The sequence below is a fragment of the Mesoplodon bidens genome (genome assembly GCF_964165515.1).
Source record: "Mesoplodon bidens genome assembly, chromosome: 4".
In the NCBI taxonomy this organism is placed as follows: Eukaryota; Metazoa; Chordata; class Mammalia; order Artiodactyla; family Ziphiidae; genus Mesoplodon; species Mesoplodon bidens.
The window spans coordinates 121,374,244-121,395,820 of record NC_138160.1 but is presented as its reverse complement, the minus strand read 5'-3'; the positions used below and the strand labels follow the sequence as shown (position 1 = coordinate 121,395,820).

Sequence of the window (21,577 nt, the reverse complement as noted above, 5' to 3'; positions counted from 1 at the left end):
CAAAGTTGTTAGTTGAAGTGCAAATTAATACAGCCCTCTTGAAAAGCAATTTAGCAACATGTATCCAAAACCATAAAAATATTTTGTATACCTTAAGCTTATACAATGTTATATGTCAATTATATCTCAATTTTTTTCATTAAAATTTTTTTTAAAAACCCATAAAAACATTCATACTCTTGGACCTACCAATTCCATGTCTAGGAACCTCTCCAAAGAACATCACTCTTCTGGAATAGTAAGTAATCTTTTTTTTTTTTTTTTTAAATTGTGGTAAGAACACAAAATGAGATTTACCCTGTTAACAAATTTTTAAACATATAGTAGTACTTCACAGCTGACTCTAGACAGTGTTGTACAGAAGGTCTCTAGAGCTTGTTCATCATGTTTGACTGAAATTTTATGCCCACTGATTAGTAACTCCCCTCTTCCTCCTCCCCCCAGCCCCTGTCAACCACTGTCCCACTCTTTGATTCTATGAATTTGACTACTTTAGAAACCTCATGTCAAGTGGAATCATGTAGTATCTGTCTTTCTGTGGTTGGCTTATTTCATTTAGTATTATCTCCTCAAGGTTCATCCATGTTGTCACATATTGCAGAATTTCATTCCTTTTAAGGACTGAAATAGTATTTCATTTTGTGAATAGTATTCCATTTTGTGCATACACCACAGTTTCTTTATCCAGTCATCTGTCGATGTATATTTAGGTTGGTTCCACATCTTGGCTATTGTGAATAATGCTGCTATGAACATAGGAGTACTAATATGGCTCCAAGACTCTGATTTCAATTATTTTGGGTAATTCCCACAAGTGAGATTGCTGGATCATATGGTAGTTCTATTTTGAATTTTTTTAAGGAACCGCCATACTGTTTTCCATAGCAGCTCCACCATTTTGCTTTCCCACCAACAGTGTCCAAGGGTTCCAATTTCTCCACATCCTTGCCAATGCTTTTCTTTTGTTTGTTTTGTCTTAAAGTGTTTACAGCTATTTATTCTTTTCCAAGGAAATCTGAACATTTCATCAGAGTAGCAATTACATTTATGAAAAAGCAAGCGATTGACAAACAGCACAAATTGGTACATGGCTTTCCTCTATGGAGTAGAATAAATTCTCCAGAGTTGACAGAAGAAATTGGCCGCAAGGAAAGAAGATTCACTTCAACTGTCCTTAGGACTCAGGTGTCAACGACTGGAGTAGCTTAGACTCACAGCACTCACAAAACAGGGCTTTAATGTTTTCCGATATAATTTTCACTCAACTTTTTGAGGCGCTCAATGGTGTTTTGTTTTTTGATAATAGACATCCTGACAGATGTAAGGTTATATCTCATTGTGGTTTGATTTGCATTTCCCTGATGATTGGTAATGTTGATCCTTTTTTTCACATACCAGTTGGCCGTTTCTATGCCCTCTTTGGAGAAATGTCTGTTCAAGTTCTTAAACCATCTCTTAATCAGGTTATTAGTTTTTGGTTTTGGGGTTTTTTTTGGCTGCTCCCTGCAGCATGTGGGATCTTAGTTCCCTGACCAGTGATGGAACCTGTGCCGCCTGCAGTGGAAGTACAGAGTCTTAACCACTGGACCGCCAGGGAAGTCCCAGGTTATTAGTTTTTTTTAACTATTGAGTTGGAAGAAGTATGCAATCATTTTAAAATGACGTCACGAAGCAATAAGATAGTGAAAAAAAGAAAACAGGATATAAACAGTTGATATGACTACTTCTGATTACCAAGGTGGTGCTTTTTTAATTTAGTTTTGTTTAGATAGATAAACAAAGGAAATAAACCTAAATTGCTAACAGTATCTTAGGGAGGTGGTATTTGAGTGATACTTTTTTCTCTATTATTTCCTCTGTTGAGAGGATCAGCAACTCGGATTTTGCAGACAGACAGGCCTGGGTGAGAAATCCATCTCTCACTGTCCACATGTATAACTCTGAGGACTTTATGTAAACTCCCTGGGCCTCAGCTTCCTTATGGAAATAATTATCCCTTAAACTTGCTTTGAGAATTAAAATAAGAAAGCACATGGAAACATGGGGTACTTTATGCCCTGACACAGTAAGTAGAGCTATTTTTCTATATTCTTTCTGTTAGGTCACATTTCACAAATCAATATTTAAATACTGGGGACTTTAAAATGGGGATTAAATTTTTTTAAATTAATTTTTATTGGAGTATGGTTGCTTTACAATGTTGTGTTAGCCTCCACTGCACGACAAAATGAATCAGCCATACACATACAGATATCCCCTCCCTTTTAGACTTCCCTCCCATTTAGGTCACCACAGTGCATTAATTAGGTAGAGTTCCCTGTGCTATACAGTATGTTCCCATCAGTTGTCTATTTTATACATAGTATCAATAATGTATATGTGTCAACCCCAGTCTCCCAATTCCTCCCACCCCACCCCTTTCCCCCTTGGTGTAAAATGGGGATTAAATTTTTTTTTTTTCTTTTCTTTTTTTTTTTTTTTTTTCTTTTTGTGGTATGCGGGCCTCTCACTGTTGTGGCCTCTCCCGTTGCGGAGCACAGGCTCCGGACGCGCAGGCCCAGCGGCCACGGCTCACGGGCCCAGCCGCTCCGCGGCATATGGGATCCTCCCAGACCGGGGCACGAACCCGTATCCCCTGCATCGGCAGGCGGACTCTCAACCACTGCGCCACCAGGGAGGCCCGGGGATTAAATTTTTGATAGCCCGCATTTTCCTCATCAGCCCCTCTCCTAGGCCCCTGCTTGGTTTAACTCTGAAAGAGATATTGTACATAGGGCTTTACAGTGACAAGGCACCAGCCCCAGTTCACTGACATCATGAATGAAGACAAGATTTACAAACTGTAAAGCACCTAAAAATGTAATGCATCGTGAGTCCATTTTTACAGGATGACCCTGAAGGGACAGTGATTAAACAAAGCCGAAGTACTTGGAGTGTTTACCTGAGATGCAATAATGCACTAAGTGAACTCATTAAATGCAGGGGGCGGGGGAGTGAAGATGGAGTGGGGAGGGGTTGTATGCCAAGAAAATCACCATTATTCTTCCACTGTCTGGCCCATGGCTTCCAGGAGGAGGTGAGATTTCTGAGAGTAATAAAAAAAAGGGTAATTATCTCAAATGCCTTTCAGCCAATCAGAAGAACAATTCCTTGGACTACCTTCATCTAATTTATGGCAAGGTCTATTAGGCTTCCTTCTACGTCTTATACTTTGGAGTTAATCATTAAGGGTTACTCTGAGCCCATGTTTATAGGAAGCCTCTCCTTTCTAAGGGGCTATTGAGAAGTAGAAACCAAATGATCATTATTTTATTATGATTACCTTGACGGTGGGCTCAAGCTTACTTTTTCTAAAATTCCAAAGGCACTTGTTCAAGAAAATATAAAACTGTATCTAGTTAACTATGTATAAAATAAATAAGCTACAAGGACATATTGTACAGCACAGGGAATACAGTCAATATTTTATAATAACTATAAATGGAGTATAACCTTTGAAAATTGTGAATCACTATGCAGTACACCTGAAACTTATATAATATTGTACATCAACTATACCTCAATTTAAAAAAACTTTTTTAAACTATATTCAGTTAAAAGTTTAAAAAAAAATTCTTTTTACTTATTATATCCCTCCCTGAAGGGAACCGATGATTGGATATGTATTCTTCCAGAACTTTTACTTTTACTTTACCTTTAAAAATATATGTGATGTGTTCACATGTGCACATACACACACACACACATTTTTTACATAAATAAAATCACACTCTATATCTCTGCTACTTGAATTTTTCACTTACTAATAAGTCAGAGGCATCTTTCCATATTTGGACATGCAGGGGTTTGTGAGGTAGTTACAGACCCTGGGGCCAGCAGGCTTGAAGCCCAGCTCCCCAACTTACTAGCTGTGTGACCCTGGACAAGTTAATTAACACCTCTATTCTCATCTATAAAAATATTCTAACAATAGTAATCAAAGGATTGCTGTGAAGATTAAATGAGTTAACATTGTAAATACTGTAAAATACATAAAGCACTTAGAATAGTGGATAGAGTAAGTCCTCTATGCGTTGGCCATTGTTGTGATTTACCCTGTTCTTCTTTAATGGACAACTGTATTCCATTATTAGGATGAACCGCAATTCATTGAGCCAGCTCTCCGCTGAGAAACACAGGTGATTTCCTACTTTTGCTGCAGGGAGCATTTGTGAACATAGGTCTTTGTGTACATGGGCAAGCACACTCTAGGGTAGGTTCCAAGGCATGGAATGACTGCATCAAAGGTCATTCTCATTTTATTTGAAAGATGGTGCCAAATATCCCTCCAAAAGGCTGCTTTACTTTACATCCCTACCAACGAATGGTGTATCTGTGCCCATCTCCAGGCATCTTCTCAGCACTGACAGTCTGGGTCTTTGGCGTTCTCACTTCTGCACTCAATCTTCCCTAAACGAAAGTTCAATCAAAACCACTAGCAATGTATTTGTCAAAGTCCCAGGGACACCTAATCCCTTTGTCTTTTCTAAAAGGAATCAGATGTTTTCTCGGCTCTGACAGAACTTCAGTTGTCTGGACACAGCCCTGGGATAAGTTTGTAAAACACAAATAGAACATTCTCCAGAGAAGCTCACGGGGGCCCACGTGAGGCTCTGCTCTCTATAACGTGTAATAAGAGTTCCATAGCAGCTGGTGTTTTCCTGGGTGGAGATCAGAGCCAGCATTTGTATATAAATATTATCCAAGGGCTGGAGAGAGAATCAAATCAGGCTGGAAGCAGAGGCTGCAACATCCCAGTTGTCTTACTCATGGGGCAGGGTTTGGGCAGGGTTTGGTGAGTACCCCCATCCTTGCCCTGAGCTCCACGTCAAAAGGGAAGCATCCTAGCACAGGCCCTCCCCATCAGAACAGCTTATCATAAAACAGAGGTGGAAGCTGGTGCAGGGCTTGGCTGGAAATCTCTGCCAGGCAGAGGGGAAGTAGGGCAAACAGGTGAGCTTCATCTGCAGGGCCCAGACTGGAGTTTTGTTGTCTGCTCTGCACGGCTGGCCGAGTGCCCACCTGTAGCCACCTGGCTCTTTAGATCATAGCTCCTGTCAGTGACAGGGTGACTACTCACTGAGGTGGCCCTTCCGGCCTCATCTCCAAGGTTCTGGCACACAGAGTGACTTCCAGCTGTGCTCAAGGACCTCTCAGAATCCAGGGGAGCTGTGAAGTAGGGGCCTCCCGGAGTCCTCAGGCAGGAATGTCAATAATTACCAGTGTTGCCCCTGCTAAGCCCTGCAAGTCCCAGAGCCATTCATCTTCCAGACTTGATTTTCAGGCTATTTCACGGCTCAAAACCATTCACCTTGGTTCTCCCAACTCTCCCTTGCTTCCCACCATCCCCCAGGACTCAGGGCAGGGCAGGTCAGGGAAGGGGAGAAGGCAGGCAAGTCTCTGGAACAGCGGATTCCATGGATCAGAGCAAATTCCAGAGATGTGACCCAGGGACCCTGGCTCATGTCCATAACAGAGGGAATAACTCAGATGATTATCTCAGGCTCTCGGAAGTGAGTTAAGCTTCCCCTTCCTATTCAGCTCATGTGGGAGGGTGAGCGGGAAGGAAAGGAGGCCCAGAGACCCAGGGTCTGTCTTAGGTCTGACTAGAGGGCAGCGTGTAGTACAGGAAAGGGAATTAAGCTCACTGTGCCTTGGATTCCTTTCCTCTGAGAGCCTGGGGCTCAACACCCAAACATCCTGCACTTCATTAACTCCACAAAACAGATGTTTGGGTGTGGACTATGTGTCCTGGACACTGTGGACACGGCAACAAACAGACCAGTGCCTGCCCTCATGGAGTTCACATTCCCAGAGAGGTAAATACTAGGAAGAGTGTCAGGCTTACTCCTGAGGAAGCAGGTTCATGGAGGGAATCAGTAAGCCAAGATCACACAGCTCCCAAGCGGGCTGCACCGCTCTCTCTCAGACGACACTGCTCTTAACCAGAACACGATAACAACTTGGCGGAGCTCAAAGACCTGAAGCTTCAGAGCCCTTGCTTCTAACAGCCCCTTCCAAGGTCCTGGGAGGGGGCCTGGAAAGAAACATGTTCACGTGATCTTGGGTTATTCTAAGCTTTGCCAAAGTCAAGTCTTAACCATGACGGGAAAGAGCACTGTCTCTCCTCACTCCAGTTTCCCTCTGTCACTCCTGCCCTCGTGCTGTGTAATGTTCCAGCGGCCTTGGGCGTTCAGGGACTCCCAACGCAGGAGTCAAAGCCAGGGGGCGGGGCGGGCGGGCAGACACTGAGTTTGAGTTTAGCGGGCTATGTTTATGTGGTGCGCCATCACCTCCACATGTGCTGAATTACTGCTAACGTCCAGTGGAGGCCCAGCTCCCAGGAGTCTGCCTCTGCACCCAGGGCCTACCAGCCACTTCCTGATGCCACATCAGTGGTGGAATCGCCACATGAATGTGTTCAACAGAGCCCAACATGGACGTGTGTGGTAGGGAAGAAGGAGGAAGGTTTAAAGTGTATAGCATCAGACGCCAGCCTATGAGAAATGCTAACAATTCCTAGACCTGTAAAATCCTAAGTAGAGGATTCAGTTCCCCCATTTAAGGGAAGTTCTCTTCTGTCAGAAACATCCTCCATGCGTTCAATTATAACATACCAGAGCTTCTTTTTCATTTTTGATAAGAATTGTACAAAACAGAATTCACCAAAATTCCTCTGTTTATGAGACACAAATGGGTAGTAATACTACAAACAGTGAGTGTATCTGTATGAATTTACTCATTTTCCACATCTAAACTGTCAACAACAACACCTATGTTCACAGCAGCACTATTCACAATAGCTAAGACATGGAAGCAACCTAAGTGTCCATCAACAGAGGAATGGCTAAAGAAGATGTGATACGTATATACAATGGAATACTACTCAGCCACAAAGAAAGAATGAAATATTGCCATTCGCAGCAACAGGGATGGACCTTTGAGATTATAATAAGTGAAGTAAGTCAGGCAGAGAAAGACAAATATCATATGATATCAATCATATGTGGAATCTAAAAAAAATTATACAAATGAACTTATTTACAAAACAAATAAGCTCACAGACATAGAAAACAAACTTATGGTTACCAAAGTGGGAAGGCGGGGGAGGGAGGGATAAATTAGGAGTTTGGAATTAACACATACACTCTACTATATATAAAATAGATAAACAAGGACCTGCTGTATAGCACAGGGAACTATACTCAATATCTTATAATAACCAATAATGGAAAAGAATCTAAAAAAGAAGAGATATATATAGATATATGTATAACTGAATCACTTTGCTGTTCACCTGAAACTAATACAACATTGTAAGTCAGCTATACTTCCATAAAAATTTTAAAAATAAAATAGTCAATAACAAAAAGCAAAGTTTGATCAACCAGGCCAGAGAAAAGGCTGAATTATCTTTTATTCTCTCTTCAGAAAATTATTTTAGAAAATTGTTATCAAACGAAGAAGTGATCACAATGACTATGAAGCCAGAAAATGTAGGAATGAAAAGTGTAATAGAGGCGTGTCAGGCAGTTAATTAACAAAAATGTTCTGTTATTTATTCTTATGGATTTTATAGTGCTGGAGGTATCTGATGGCTTTTAAAATACGTAAACTGTTGGAGCTCTTTTCTCACTCTAAATAAATATTCTTAATATTGGATTCATAATTTTGTATTATTTCTCTTAAAGACAGCTCTCAAATTGTACAAGCTTCGGGCCCCTATAAAACCTTGATCCTCCCCTGCAGCCACCATCTCCTGAGCAGTTCTGATGTGCCAGGAACGCTGATAAATCCCTCTACACGGATTATCTAATTTAATCCTCGATCAATGCACTGAGGTAAACTAAGGCTTGGAGCATTTATTCTACACAATACAGCTTTTTCTGCAGGTTTGCAGGAAGGATTCAAAATCACACAGCACAGGGAGCAGCGGCCCTACACAGAATAGGAACTATTACAACAAATTGCTGTGTTTCCTCCCTGAGCCCAAGTCTCCTCTATTTAAAGTTGAAGGGGTAAAAAGAGATTTAAATCTTTGTACGTCCACAGAGGATATCAGTAAAGATACACAGAGTATTGGTAACAGTGACTGCCTCTGTGGAGGGCAACTGGGGGTGGGAAGGAGACACACCCCACTTGTACCTTCACTTTTTCTTTTTTTTTTTTTTTTGGCTGCGCTGGGTCTTCATTTCTGCGTGCGGGCTTTCTCTACTTGTGGCGAGCGGGGGGCAGCTACTCTTCGTTGCGGTGCACGGGTTCTCTTTGCGGTGGCTTCTCTTGTGGCGGAGCACAGGCTCTAGGCACATGGGCTTCAGTAATTGCAGCACAGAGGCTCAGTAGTTGTGGCTCGCGAGCTCTAGAGCTCAGGCTCAGTAGTTGTGGTGCACGGGCTTAGTTGCTCCGCGGCACATGGGATCTTCCCGGACCAGGGATCGAACCTGTGTCCCCTGCATTGGCAGGTGGATTCTTAACCACCGTGCCACTAGGGAAGCCCCGTACCTTCACATTTTTAAACAAGTTAATGAGAAGTACTTGGCACAGTGCCTGGCCCGTGGTAAGTGCTCAGTAAACGTTAGCTTTTGCTGTTAGTTCTTGTTATTGTTGATTACATACATAAACTAATTTTTTAAAATAGAGAGGTAGGCCCTGCTGTCTAAAGTCCCTTCCAGCTGGATTTGGTGTCTGTTTTACATAACAGTTCCTAGCACTCACCTGTGCCAGCGGCTCTAATGCACTATTGCATTTAATACTCCCTGCATCTCTAAGTACTGTTCTCATTCCCATTTTGCAAATTTGGAAACAGAGGCACAGAGAGGTTAAATAACATACCCCAGGTCACACAGCCAACGTGGCAGAGGCTAGGATGAACACGCAGGCTGGGTGCCTCTAAAATATGGACTCACTGGACCCCCTCCTGGTATGTTACGTGGGGACCCCAGCATTTTTTTCATTCTTCTTCTGTGCCGCTCCAACAAGCTTCATATACAGCAGGACAGCTTCTGGGGGGCCTAGAGTATAGAACAGGAAAGTGCTGTCACTGCAGACGTGAAGGCAGCAAGAAAGCCCTACAGGGCTTATTAACCAGCTAGAGATTAAGAGGGAAGGGAGGCAAGAAGGAAAGAGGCGGGAAAGAAACATGAGTGAAGTATCAACTCCTGTGTCCGACAGAGTCAGCCATTTCTCACCTGTCCACCCAACTCTGCAAGGGAGTCCGTGTTATCCTGATGCCCACTTCTGAGCGGAGCAGGTGGGCTGCGAGAGTTCTCGAAGCTCCTAGGTGGTGGGACCTGGAAAACCTAGGTCCCGGAGCTCGCAGCTCTCTGACAGCAAAGGGCATCCCTCCAGGCTTTCCTCAGCGTGTACAACCCAAAGCAAATATTTCTACACTGCACAGCTCAGCTCAGCAGGCCTCAGTGGCCTCTGTCCTGCTAGGGAAGCTCTGGGAACGGGAGGTCTCCTGAGTCGGCTTGCCAAAGCAGGGACACTTCCCCACAGGGAGAGAGAGGTGGGTGAGCCCTGAGTTCTGTTGCACGTACAGCCATGGACCCAGGTGCCTAGAGGCGTCCTTGGGGATAAATCTGTCTTAGACTCTCCACTCAATTCAGGAGCGCTGAGCACGGACCCCTCAAGCACTTGGCACCTCGGCCTCTGTGTGACCTGTAAGGGCTTCACGGGCCCTGCACCTAGGAATGAGGTGGTCCACGCAAGTGTCTCGGACCGCTGAGCACTTAACAGCAACAGGCACCTACCTAATAAAAGTCTCGGTTCTCTCATCGTAGCTATGTGACCTTGAGCAAGTCGCTTGCCCTCTTTGATTCACTGTTTCCTTATCCGTAAAAGGAAGATTACAAAGTAATAAATGTTTCTCTACAATAAAGGATGACCCTCCAACACAGGCTAGATTGAAGGTACCTTGAAGAGAGGGAACAGTCTAACTCACCTTGGCATTTCCTTTGAGGTATCTTCCCGACAGGGTGTCTTACTCCAAAGAAGAGGCTCAGCACAGACTTGCCCATTTCAAGGCAGAATTCGGTAATGCCAAACAGTATGTGTTATGGGCTATTCAGACCTGGATTCAAATTCCGCTCTGCCACTCACTTCCCATTAGAAACCTTTCAGAATTTGATCATCACTCATAACTACACCTCCAGGGTCCCAGGTCGTAAAACTCTAGAGGGAGCTATTCTTAAACTGTGTTCATGGAGAGAGGCACACAGGATTCCTGACTGTCTGAAAGGTGAGTTGTAAGGATGCAAGGCCATGGTGAGTACAAAATGGGCTAGCACAGGCTGGCTCAGAGTGAGTGCAGAGAAACACAGTCTAGAGAAAGTCTGAATTAAAAGAAGATGCTAAATTCACGAAACAGCAGACTAGGTCCACAACACACTATTTGAAAGGTTAAAGAATTTTGCTAATATGCAAAGATAATACCACCAATTTATATTTTCAGGAACTCACTCCTTTTTCTGGTTGTTCCAGGGAAGCTTTTATGAACCTTGTTTTTTTTGTTTTGCTTTTTTTCTTTCCCCATTGTAAATGTGGAAATGGTTCCATTAGCAAAGGCATATGAATTTTTAACACCCCTCCCCAAAACAGTCTATTCATATAAATGAATCTTAATCTTCATTTTATATTGATAAGCTGCAGAGCTGACATAAACAACATTTTTTTCATTTAAATCTGGCTTGTCATTCTATAAACTTGATGCTGTTTGCAAACGCCCCTATAAAGGACTCCAGTCTTTCTACTGTGAAAGAAAAATGTTCAGTGACCACTGCTTGGACTCGAAAAAGATGTTTATAGTACTGCTCCAGGCAGAGGCTGAGAGGCTTCTTTAAATCTTAAAGATTTAAAGGAGGAAAAACTGAGCTACCATCTCCACCCTGGGCCAACAAGACAAAAACCCGCCTCTACCTGGAAGTTTATAGGAAACAAGTTCTGATTTTCTCTGCTAACCACTGGGCCCTTCTCTAGAAACAGCTTATCCACATGGGGCTAGCCCTTCTGTAACATCTGTATCTTTTTTTTTTTTTTTTTTTGGCCACGCCATGTGGCTTGTGGGATCTTAGTTCCCGAGCCAGGGATTGAACCCCGGCCCTTGGCAGTGAGAGCATGGAGTCCTAACCACTGGACCGCCAGGGAATTCCCATGTAACATCTGTATCTAATTTGCATTTGTACATCTAAGGTTTACCTGGGAAGCATCCCCATGTATCAGGAAGAAAAGAGGCCTGGATGAGATGACCAGAGGAGGAGAAACAAACGCTAGGTCAACGGAGGAGAAGGGCACCAGGAGTCCGAACGCCAATGCTCTATTCTTCAGCTCGCCACTTCAGACCTATGCTTTGGCAAGTCGCCTGCCATCCCCGAGATCAGATTCCTTATCAGTAAAATGGAGCTTAAAAACTCCTCTCCCGTCTACCTCAAGAGGATGGGTCCTTCCCTACCTCCCTCACTAGAGCTGAGAACTGCTGGCATCGTGACCCAGCCCCACACCAGTTCACATGGCTGAAATAATGACCAGGTAGTGCAGAGGTGCCAACTCAAGTTCCTAATGTAAAAACGAGCGAGGGGGTGTGCCTTCCGTGTGTTCCTCTCAGCTGCAGTGTGCTCCTGCTTCCAACAGCCCAAACTTTCCCCCTTCCCATGCTGTGTCCCTTTTCTGCCACCACTGCTCAGCAGCCCTTAGCCAATGACCTTGCCCACAAACGCCCAAAAGGATAAACTGGTTACACAATGATGGTTCAGGGAATCTCACGTTCCCATTTTAAACAGTAATTAGACTATAGAGGCACACGGGGGAAAGGTCTATACCATAATGCTGAATGAAAAACACAGTCACAGAAATCATACCTATTGCTAAGTTTGCAGGCTTTGGATGGAATCAGACCTGGGTTTGAATCCCAGTTTTGCCAACCATGACGACATGACCTCTCAGAGCCTCGGTCCTTTCATCAAAGGAATAGGGATGATAATTCCTTCCTTCTAGAGTTATTGCGAGATTTGGTGGAATATATGTAAAAGGTTTAGCACAATCCAGGCTCCTGGTGAGAGACTTCACATTATGTGCATATGTGGGAGGATAAAGATGAGAACGGATCCCAGGCAAAAGGGCAGGGTCCATTAAAGAGCAGAAGACACATGGTGCTTTGGGGTTCTTTTTCCCACTTAAGATTGCTATATCTTAACAAAATACACAAACATCAATAGGACTAGACTCTTTTGGACTAGAATAATACAATTAAATAAGATTCTTCTGACCAAAACCCCTGCCCTTCTCACTCACGCTAGGGGGTACTATTCCTAAGAGGTCTGCTCTTGGGACAATTTCTATGAAAGACAGAAAAACCTGGAGCCTCTGGAGCTTTCCCACCCCAAGCCCATGCAACACTTCAGCTCAACTGGAATGGGCTGGAATCAGCTTTCTTAAGGAAATCTACATCCAAGGGGGACAGGGAGTGGTGAGGACGTAAGGCTGGAGGATGAAAGGCAGATTCATAAAAAAAAACTCTTCGAGCTTTCCACTTTGGTTGCAGAACCCTTAGGCACCCTCAGCAAACCACAAGGCTGCCCAGTAGGGTGTCACCACCTTCGAAAGGGCATCTAGCCTGTGGGTTCCCACTGCCTGGGTTTGGGAACCAGGCTCCAGCAGGACGGTTTGCAGCAGGCAGAGGGTATTTAACCAGAGGCAGATGACTGGGGTGGGACGTGATTTGTTTGTAGACAGTTATCAGTAGTGACGGGCTCATTATTTTCATTCTATGGAGCCAAGAGACACAGGATGAATAATAGGTCTGAGCCGGAGAAGCAAAGGTTAAGGTGAGGGGGAGAGAGGTAACTGAGGGGGAACCCTCCCAGGCAGGCCCGCCGTGCCCTCTGAATCACGATGCCAGTGAGGGTGAGCAAGGACCAGAGGACATGGGATGCTTGTCTGTTCCTGCTCTGCTGGTCCCAGCAGAAAGTCCTTGAGGGCCAAGATTGCATCTACTGTGTGATTGACTCTAAGTGCCCCAGGTGGAAAGAGCTTCATCAAGACCTCATCTAAATGGCTCAGCATCAGGAGGGATGCAGTAACCTGGGGGCCCTCTCACCCTCACTCCTTTACCCAGCACGGCCCCATTTTCCTCTCCAGTGATAACAGCTCACGTTACTAAGGGCCTCCTCCCGCCGGGCGCTGTGCTAAACCCTTGGCACTCACCATTGCATGTCACTTTACCAACTACCTGGGAGTTAGGGGCCGTTACTATCCCATCTTACAAATGAGGAAATGAAGCTTGGAGAAGGTTCTAGGACTTGTCCAAGCTGGTAAGTGGCAGAACCACCAAACTCAGATCCCAAGCTCTCAACCACTGCACCCTCTCCATCTTTTCACCTCCTTTCTTTCTCCTCTGTTTATGCCAAAGGCTTGTAAGACCATCTCCCTCACCCCAAGTCAGATCCCATAGCTTCTGGGGGTTTGGGACTACGCAGGAGGCAGACCTCCAAAGAATAAGGCCCCTCGGGTGGAGGGTCACTGGTTCTGAGATTTCTCAAGAACAGGAAACTTCCTGGACTGCCTGCAATAAATCCAAGCCTTCCTTCCTTTGTGATTTCACCCCGGAGCAACACTCCAGGATGACTCATCTCGAGGCCGGCAGGAGATCTCCTCTGGAGACTGGAGGTGACCTTGGCCAGGCACTCACATCCTGTACCTGTTTTCCCATTTGTCTAATGGGCAGCCCCGGCCTCCCTGCCAGGCTTGTTATTGGAATATTGGGGTGAACACAAAGCATGCGGAAAATCAATTTAAAAAGAGAATGCAAAACACCGACAATCGTCCAACTTCCAACTACATCCCACATACCAAACCCTTATCTAAATCCCCTCCAATCTGAATTCTAGCTTCCAGAGTTCAAACTGATTCCTAGAAGAGAGGAAAGGTGACACGGATAATAATCCCTTTATTTCCAAACGTAATTAGCCACTACTTCAGTTCCCCATCACCCTATTATAAGCACACACAATACTGAGAACAGTCACAGACCCCTAATTAAGTATGTATTTTATATATTTTTTTCCTCACTTAATCCCTTTAGGAGTGTCTATGACTAGCCCCACTTTACAGATGAGAAATAAGGTTCAGACCAGTTGATCACACAGCTAGTAGACGTCAAAGCCCAGGTCCCAGATCAGATCTGTCAGTCTCCACCACACCACCCTGCCTTCACTTACTTCCTTTTAAAATTCTAAGCCCGAGGGCTCTCTCACCACCCGCCCCACTTGGTTTTTCTCCATAGTTCTTAGGCTCTTTAGTAATGAACTTACTGCCCTGCCCCTCCCCCATTCGGGTAGACTGTAAATCCATGTGGGCAGGGACTGTTTTGCATGTCTTGCCACTGCTGGGTCCCCTCAGTGCCTGGAACAATGCCTGATACATAGTAGGTACTCAATAAATATTTATTAAAGAAATGAATTTGGCCAAAAATCCTCATGAGCTATTTTTGACTGTCCTTTCTACTCTACTGTAGGTTTTGGCAGTGTTTTGTTCATCTCAGTCCCCGGCTACCTCTCATCCCTCTCGGAGTCTAGAACGATATTTTTTATTTTTTATTTTTTTTGCGGTACGCGGGCCTCTCACTGTTGTGGCCTCTCCCACTGCGGAGCACAGGCTCCGGACGCGCAGGCTCAGCGGCCATGGCTCACGGGCCCAGCTGCTCCGCGGCATGTGGGATCTTCCCGGACCGGGGCACGAACCCGCGTCCCCTGCATCGGCAGGCGGACTCTCAACCACTGCGCCACCAGGGAAGCCCTAGAACGATATTTTGAACACAGTAAAATATTCCATAAATACTCTGGGGCAGGACTGAACTCTTTCGATGTGGTTTTGGAACGTGCGCTGGCGGTGGTCTGCTGTCTGGGGAATTCACTGTCTCTGCTGCCCACAACAAAGAGGGTGCTCAGGGGGAAACTGAGGAGAGCTGGGAAACGCGTGGAGCTTCCCCTCTGTGGCCCTGGGTCCAGCCCTCCTCGTCCTGCTCCACGAGGCCAATGGACAGGCGGGCTCACAGTGTGATGCACAGGTCCCGTCCCTGGCTTTCATGTGCTGTGTTTCTGACTCATCTTCCCTGGGCTCTGGGAAAGCGTTCTGCGTGCAGCTTCACAAACTCTGCCGAGCAGTCGGCTGAGCAGGCGTTGGAAATGATACGGGGAAGAAGGATCTAATTAAGCAGAGTAGGTGATAGTGTCAGGAAGAAAAAGCAAGCAAGTGGCAATTTGGATATCTGCCTGCAAATAAGAGAGATGACTGCCATCTTCTCCTCTGGCCCCTGTTTGCCCTATAAATCTCAGTTCACTAATCCAAGTGTTTTCATTATCGCTGGTATCATACAACATGCTGTGTGGGGCCCATCATGGGGAAATTAAAACCAAAGAGGAGGGTGGAGGGATTCAGGCTACCCCGTTCTCCCATTTCTCTTGTTTACACTAATCTGAAGGTGTTTTTCTCTCGGCCATAAACACAATATGGGGTTTTCCAGCATCAAACAGATTACCTTCTTCCACTCATAAAAAGGAACTCCGGGCCCTGAGCTCTCCCCCACAAAACCATGCAACTCAGGGGCCAGGAGTCACCTTGGCCACTGTTGACACTTACTCCCCAAGAAATCATAAGAACCAGGTCATGGGGAGTTCCCTGGCGGTCCAGTGGTTAGGACTCTGCGCTTTCACTGCCATGGCCCGGGTTCAGTCCCTTGTCCAGGAATTAAGATTCCACAAACCGAGCAGCATGGCAGAAACAAAACAAAACAAAAAACACGTCATGAACTAAACACCAGCTCCATAAGGAGAGTCCCTGAGTGGGAAGCAACATGATGGTTTAAGATAAGCATTTGAATTTCACCTCCACTACCTACTAGCTGCGTGGCCTTGGGCAAATCACTCAACCTCTCTGAAACTCTGGCTTCTTCAAATAAAATACATCGATAACAGGATTAAATGTATGACATAAAGCACTTAGCACAGTACCTAACACACTCTAAGTGCTATGCAAACTGCTCCCATCTATGGCCCTCAGTGCTGCCATTCTGCTAAAGCAAACTTCCAGAAAGCTGCATGGCTCAGTCCTTCCCCTCCATCTCAAACCTCAAATGTCACCTTATCAGGGAGCCTTCCCTTACCACCTTAAATAAAATAAAAAACTACTCCCCTCTCTCATACACACACCCTGCATCCCCCCTTCAATTTAGTCCATAGCACAAAATACTACCTGACATATTACACAAACACACATACACACACACATACAGTTTGAACAACATGGGTTTGAACTATGCAGATCCATTTATATGCGAATATTTTCAGTAAATATAGCACCTGTATTTTCGTTTTACAGATCTTTAAATTAACTGTTGGGAAAAGTCTGTGTTCTATTAGAGGTCACAATATATGGAATTCAAAGAACATGTTGAGCGTGTGAGTCTCGATTCTATCCAAACTCTTTCAGCTTCCTGCCCTTGGATGAGTCATTTATCGAATCCTTTGTTTTTGAGGCAGAGATAGTGGTACGTGGATTTTCAACTGAACGGGGGTCGGAGATCCTAACCCCTGGGTAAAGGGTCAAACGTATATATTTTTTTAATTTACATATATAAATAAATACATATGTATTTTTTATTTCCTTCACCTAAAAGATAAACTCCAAGAAGGCAGAGCTTTTGTTTTGTTGACTGCTGTATCTCCAGCACCTACAACAGAGGCGCCTGGCATAGAGTGGGTATTTAATAAATACTAGCTGAATGAATAAACAGAAGCTGTTTTTCTGATGACGATGACTAGAAGGGCCATCAGAGACCACAGAGGCCAGAGTTCTTCACAGGCTAGGAAACTGAAGCCGAGAGACATTAGATGACCTGCCTCTGGTTCCTGCTTGCCAAGAACTGCATGGCCGTGGAGGCTGGGGACCCTGACTCCTGGTGTCTTGCCCTGCCTCAAGGCAGCCGGCTCAGACCAACAACTCAGCATATTGGTACTCAGTGCTCCTCATCTGAGGACTGGAAACAATTAAGCAGATGGCTTTCCCTCCCAAGTGCTCCGGACCCGGATGCCTCAGTGACTGGCAATCTATAAAAGCAAAAAGGACAGGTGGAGATACCGCAGCCGCTCTGGAAATCCATCAACAAATGTGCTCAGTGCTGAGGAACTGCAGACAGCTGCAGCACAAAGGAGCCAAAGGCCACTACACTCCTCTCTCAAAATTCACCAGCATCGAGGACCCTCTTGGCTTTCCGCACCGATTGAAGGGAAGCACTGCAGCGCTGTTTCTGGGGTGCCTGGATGGCTCCCTCTTACACAGACACGGGGACCCTATGGGGAAGGATGGAAACCCCCACTCCACCATTCCTAGGGGCACAGCCTCCCTGGAAACCAACTTTTCATCTCTTAGGATCCTTCTTAGGATCAAATGAGAAAGCCCAGATACAGCACATGGCACAGTGCAGGGCACACAGCAGGCATGCGATGCCACTGACTGTTCTACAGGATGCTGATGCTAGCCAGAGGCAAACACAACCCCTCCCCACCCCCACCCACCTCACCAGCTCTGAGCTTAGAATCCAGGGTCTTGAAATGAAGGGGGCTATTTGGCCTTAGGAATACAGCACCAGGTCAATCTTTCTCAAGGATCCTATTTTCCCATTCAAGTAGAGTGGAAAGAACTTAGACTCTGCACCAGGTGCCCCTCTTCCTCTAAGCCACTCAGGACCTCATACAGCCCCAAAAGGGAAGATTCCAGCCTGAGGGTAACAGCCGCTCAGGTTCTTTTTTCCCAGAAAGTGGGATCTGGCCCAGAGCTCCCTGGAGGGTGGGGTGACAAAACACCCAACGAAAATTCCCTGGTAGTCTACTACCAGTCCCCCTAACCAAATAATCAGATTTAAAGTACCAAAGAGGGACACCACCAGTAACCAGAGAGTGGTGACTGAATGAGTCCCATCGCTGGCAACTTACTGTGTGAGCTGGTCAGGTTCCTCACCTCTCTGAATCTCAATTTCCTCATCTGTATAAACAGAATAGCAATACCAACCTCATAAGACTATTATAAGGATGGAATGAGAGAACGCACTAACCACCACACATTAGCTGGTGCTTTGAACATTCAAGCCAAGAAGCCCAGTGCAGCCAGTGCCGGAGTCACAAGCGTTAATTGCTCCCGAAAAACACTGTACAGCAAAGGCAGCCCTTCCCTAGACCACAGACCAGACGCCACCACTCCACCATGGGCCGCAGGTTGGGAGCAAACTTGAACTCCACCAGAGGCTTCTAGAAATCTTACCAAGCAACGAGGGGGGCGGGACAGGTAAGGGTGCAGAAAGTCACGGGTGTAACTGAGGCCCAAGCAGCTCCTGCAACCGGTGTCCGGCTGTAAATGATGGGATGCGCCTCATGAAATAACCTGGTCTGATGTAACTGTTACATTGGACTTCCCACTGGAAACTGCTACCTTTGATGGCTTGGGACTTCTGGGATGTTCCCGTGGCTGTGTGGCTGCGGGGTTACAAACAGAAGCTTGGGGTGTCCCAAACCTAGGTAGGGTGTCCCAAGAGTCCCCAGGGGGTTCCAGGAGCTGGTGACTTTCAGCTATCACTTAACTTCCCCGGGCCTTAGTTCCACCCCGCCTCCCGATCCTGGGGAGCTAATGACCACTGCCTGTGCAAGGAGTCGTGAGGCTCAATGGGGCGGGGGAGCGCTCAGGCCCTTCCTGGGCAGGGCCCGGGGCGACAGCGCGGGTCTCCTCCGTTCAAGAAGGAAAATGCGGAGGAGGGAAGGGCGGCGCGCGCGGCTGCACACGAGCTGAGGCCCTTTCTCTGCGGCAGCTGGTGAAAAAACAATCAGAAGAAAGCAACTGGAACGCGAGCGGGGGGCGCGGGGGCGCGGGGGTTCCTCCCGCAGGCGCCCCGGTGCCGGCCCGGGCCTGTGGCCTGGCCTGGGAGGCCGGGAGGCCGGGAGGCCGGGGCGCGGGTGCCCCGCTGGAGCGCCGAGGCCCCGCTGCGCGCGGCCGGGCGGGGGCGGCGGAGGCGGAAGCGGGGGCGGCCGGAGCGCGGTGGGGATGTTTAAAGGAAATTTACAATCATTTCCTCTCTGTGGTTTGGTGACAAATCAACAACATCCTGTTCTTTTGTGAGGCTCCGGGCGCCTGCGAGGCGGGGGCAGCGCTCGGGCTCTTAAAGGGACACACACTGGCCCCCCTCCCTCCCACCCACCGCTCCCCTGCGCCTCCGAAAAAAAAAAAAATTACAGCCTCCCCAAGGCGCCACCTCCCGGGGCGCGCGCTCGGCCGGAATGCGGGGGCTGTTGCCCGAGCAGCCCCCGGGCCACATACCCTCCCCCGCGGCGGCGGCGTTCTCCCCCCTCCCATGCCATCCCGGGACTGTAGGAGAAGTTTGCAGCTGCGCACCCCTCTGAAAGATGTCGCAGCCCGGGGACACCCGCCGAGGCGACACAGAGGGGGCGGAGGGGCGCCCGCCCGACGGTTCCCCTCTTCCCCTCCAACCCTGGGGCAGCGCCGCCCCTGCTTCAGACCTCCGGGTAGTTTTTATCCACCTCCTCCAATCCCCTGGTCTCAAATTTTTCCACCCCTAAACTCTGGATTTATGGTTAAAATTTCGACGTACACATACGAGGTTTATAAAACGCCAAAGCACAGAGAGGCTTCCCAAGCTGTAGGAGTAATGAGAATCAGATGGCTAGGACTAGAAAAATAAAATACTCAACTGCCCTCCTGGGATTTCTTTCGTTCAGTCATTTAATGACTATTTTTCACTAAGCGCTGGTCACCTTTCTAGGCTCTGTTCAGCAGGAACAAGGCAGAATCAGCCCCTGCCCCCAGGGGGCTTAGATTTTTGAATGAATGAATGAACGAACGAACGAACAAACGACTTAACAGGATTATTTCACACGCTCTAAGTGCTATGATTAAAGGGTCATATTCTTGAACAGCAGCTTTTAATCCAGAGAACTCTTTGAACAGGTGACCATCAGACTGGGACCAGAGGGTGAAAAAGCACCATTCCTGGGAAGAATTAGTTGAGGGATCCATACAGTATTCTCAAGAAAGAGACTGAAAGATGGCGCAGCACCTGAAGGACACCCAGAGGACAGGTTTCCTGCATAAGGACAAGTCTTGGAGGTTGGCATCCAGGATAAGAGAGACCTGGGTCCTTCTGGTCGGGGCTCTATAACCAGGGCAAGTCCTTCCCCACTCTAGGCCTCACCGTTTCCTCATCTGGAAAATGAGATCACTGGACTAGACTCAGTAGTTCTCAACCATGGTACAAATTAGAATTCCTCAGGGAGATTTTCAAAAACACTGACCCCTCTCCCTGATCCCACCTCAGACCAGCCTGGGCACTGGCTTTTTTTTTTAAAGCTCCCCAGGTAAATTTAGTGTGCAGCCAGGGTTAGGAACCAGTGATCTAGATAATCTCTAAAGTCTGGGTTTAAAGCACAGTGAGAACTATTCGGACTCAGGGCATAATCACTCCCATCACTGAGTGCTTAGCATCTATTATATAATACACCAAATATGCTATGTATATATCAATATTTAATTTAAGTTACCAAAAAAAAAGCTGTACCAAATTAGATATCCCCATTCCACAGGTGAGGAAACTGAGATACAGGAAAATATGAAATTTGATCAAGAGCACGTAGCTAATAAGTGGTCTCACCTGAATCGTTTAAGCTAGAGTGACTTAACAGGGAAAAGGAGCAGCGCATTTCTAACTAATGGAGTTGTTAATCACACAAAGTAGCTACCAAGAGAAAGCTTTAATCAAGGGGCTGCTCATCCATCTTGGACAGAGGCAGGAGACTGGCCTGGATGCTCTCTGGTCATCTTGACAGCCCCAAGGTGTGCATGCCCAGAGTGGGGGTCCCAAATGATAGAGTGTGACAGTCTAAGAAGACAGTCTTTTATGTTTCTCTGAAATGATCCTCTTGATCGTTTCAAAGATGATTCCCATAAAACGTGCAGCTTTGTCTTAGCCAGACAGAACAACCATTTGGCAGGGCAAGGAAGAGAGAAGAACTTCCTGTGTACCCCAGCAGGGCGAGGATAGACTACACTCATCCTACCGTCTCCCATATGGGGCCCACCACTGCCCCTTTCACCTCTTGACCACCTTCCCATCGGTGCAGTTTCCTGAGGCAGAAGCCAGATGAGGGCATGGTAGGTGGGAGCTGAGACAGGTTCCCAGGAGAGTCAAAGATCTGTTAGAGCAGAGATGAGAAAAAAAAGGAAGTTGATCCATTCTTAACAGTGGAATACTGTGCTGCCGTCAAAAAGGAGAAGAGAGCTGTATGGATAGACTAGAAATACGCCTGTGATGTACAAGGTACAGAATAGGACCTTCTCACTGATAATTATGTAAACACCACACACAGGAAACCAGCAGAACCTTCTGGAAGAACAGACATCAAACTGTCATTAGTGATGCCGGGGCAGATGCATGGCGGAGTAGGGGGCGGGGTCAGGGGAGGGCAGTGGGGGAGTGTGTCCTGTT

The 21,577-nt window shown here is 46.5% G+C and overlaps 1 long non-coding RNA gene across 2 annotated transcripts in view; it reads right to left on the bottom strand.

Moving 5' to 3' along the window:
* LOC308616245 overlaps window positions 1-21,577 on the bottom strand; it is a 46,147-nt gene that overhangs the window by 4,389 nt on the left and 20,181 nt on the right. For both annotated transcript variants that reach the window (XR_014015713.1, XR_014015714.1), the window contains exon 3: window positions 8,872-9,050. This is a non-coding gene — a long non-coding RNA (uncharacterized lncRNA). The remainder of the gene's footprint in view (window positions 1-8,871; window positions 9,051-21,577) is intronic.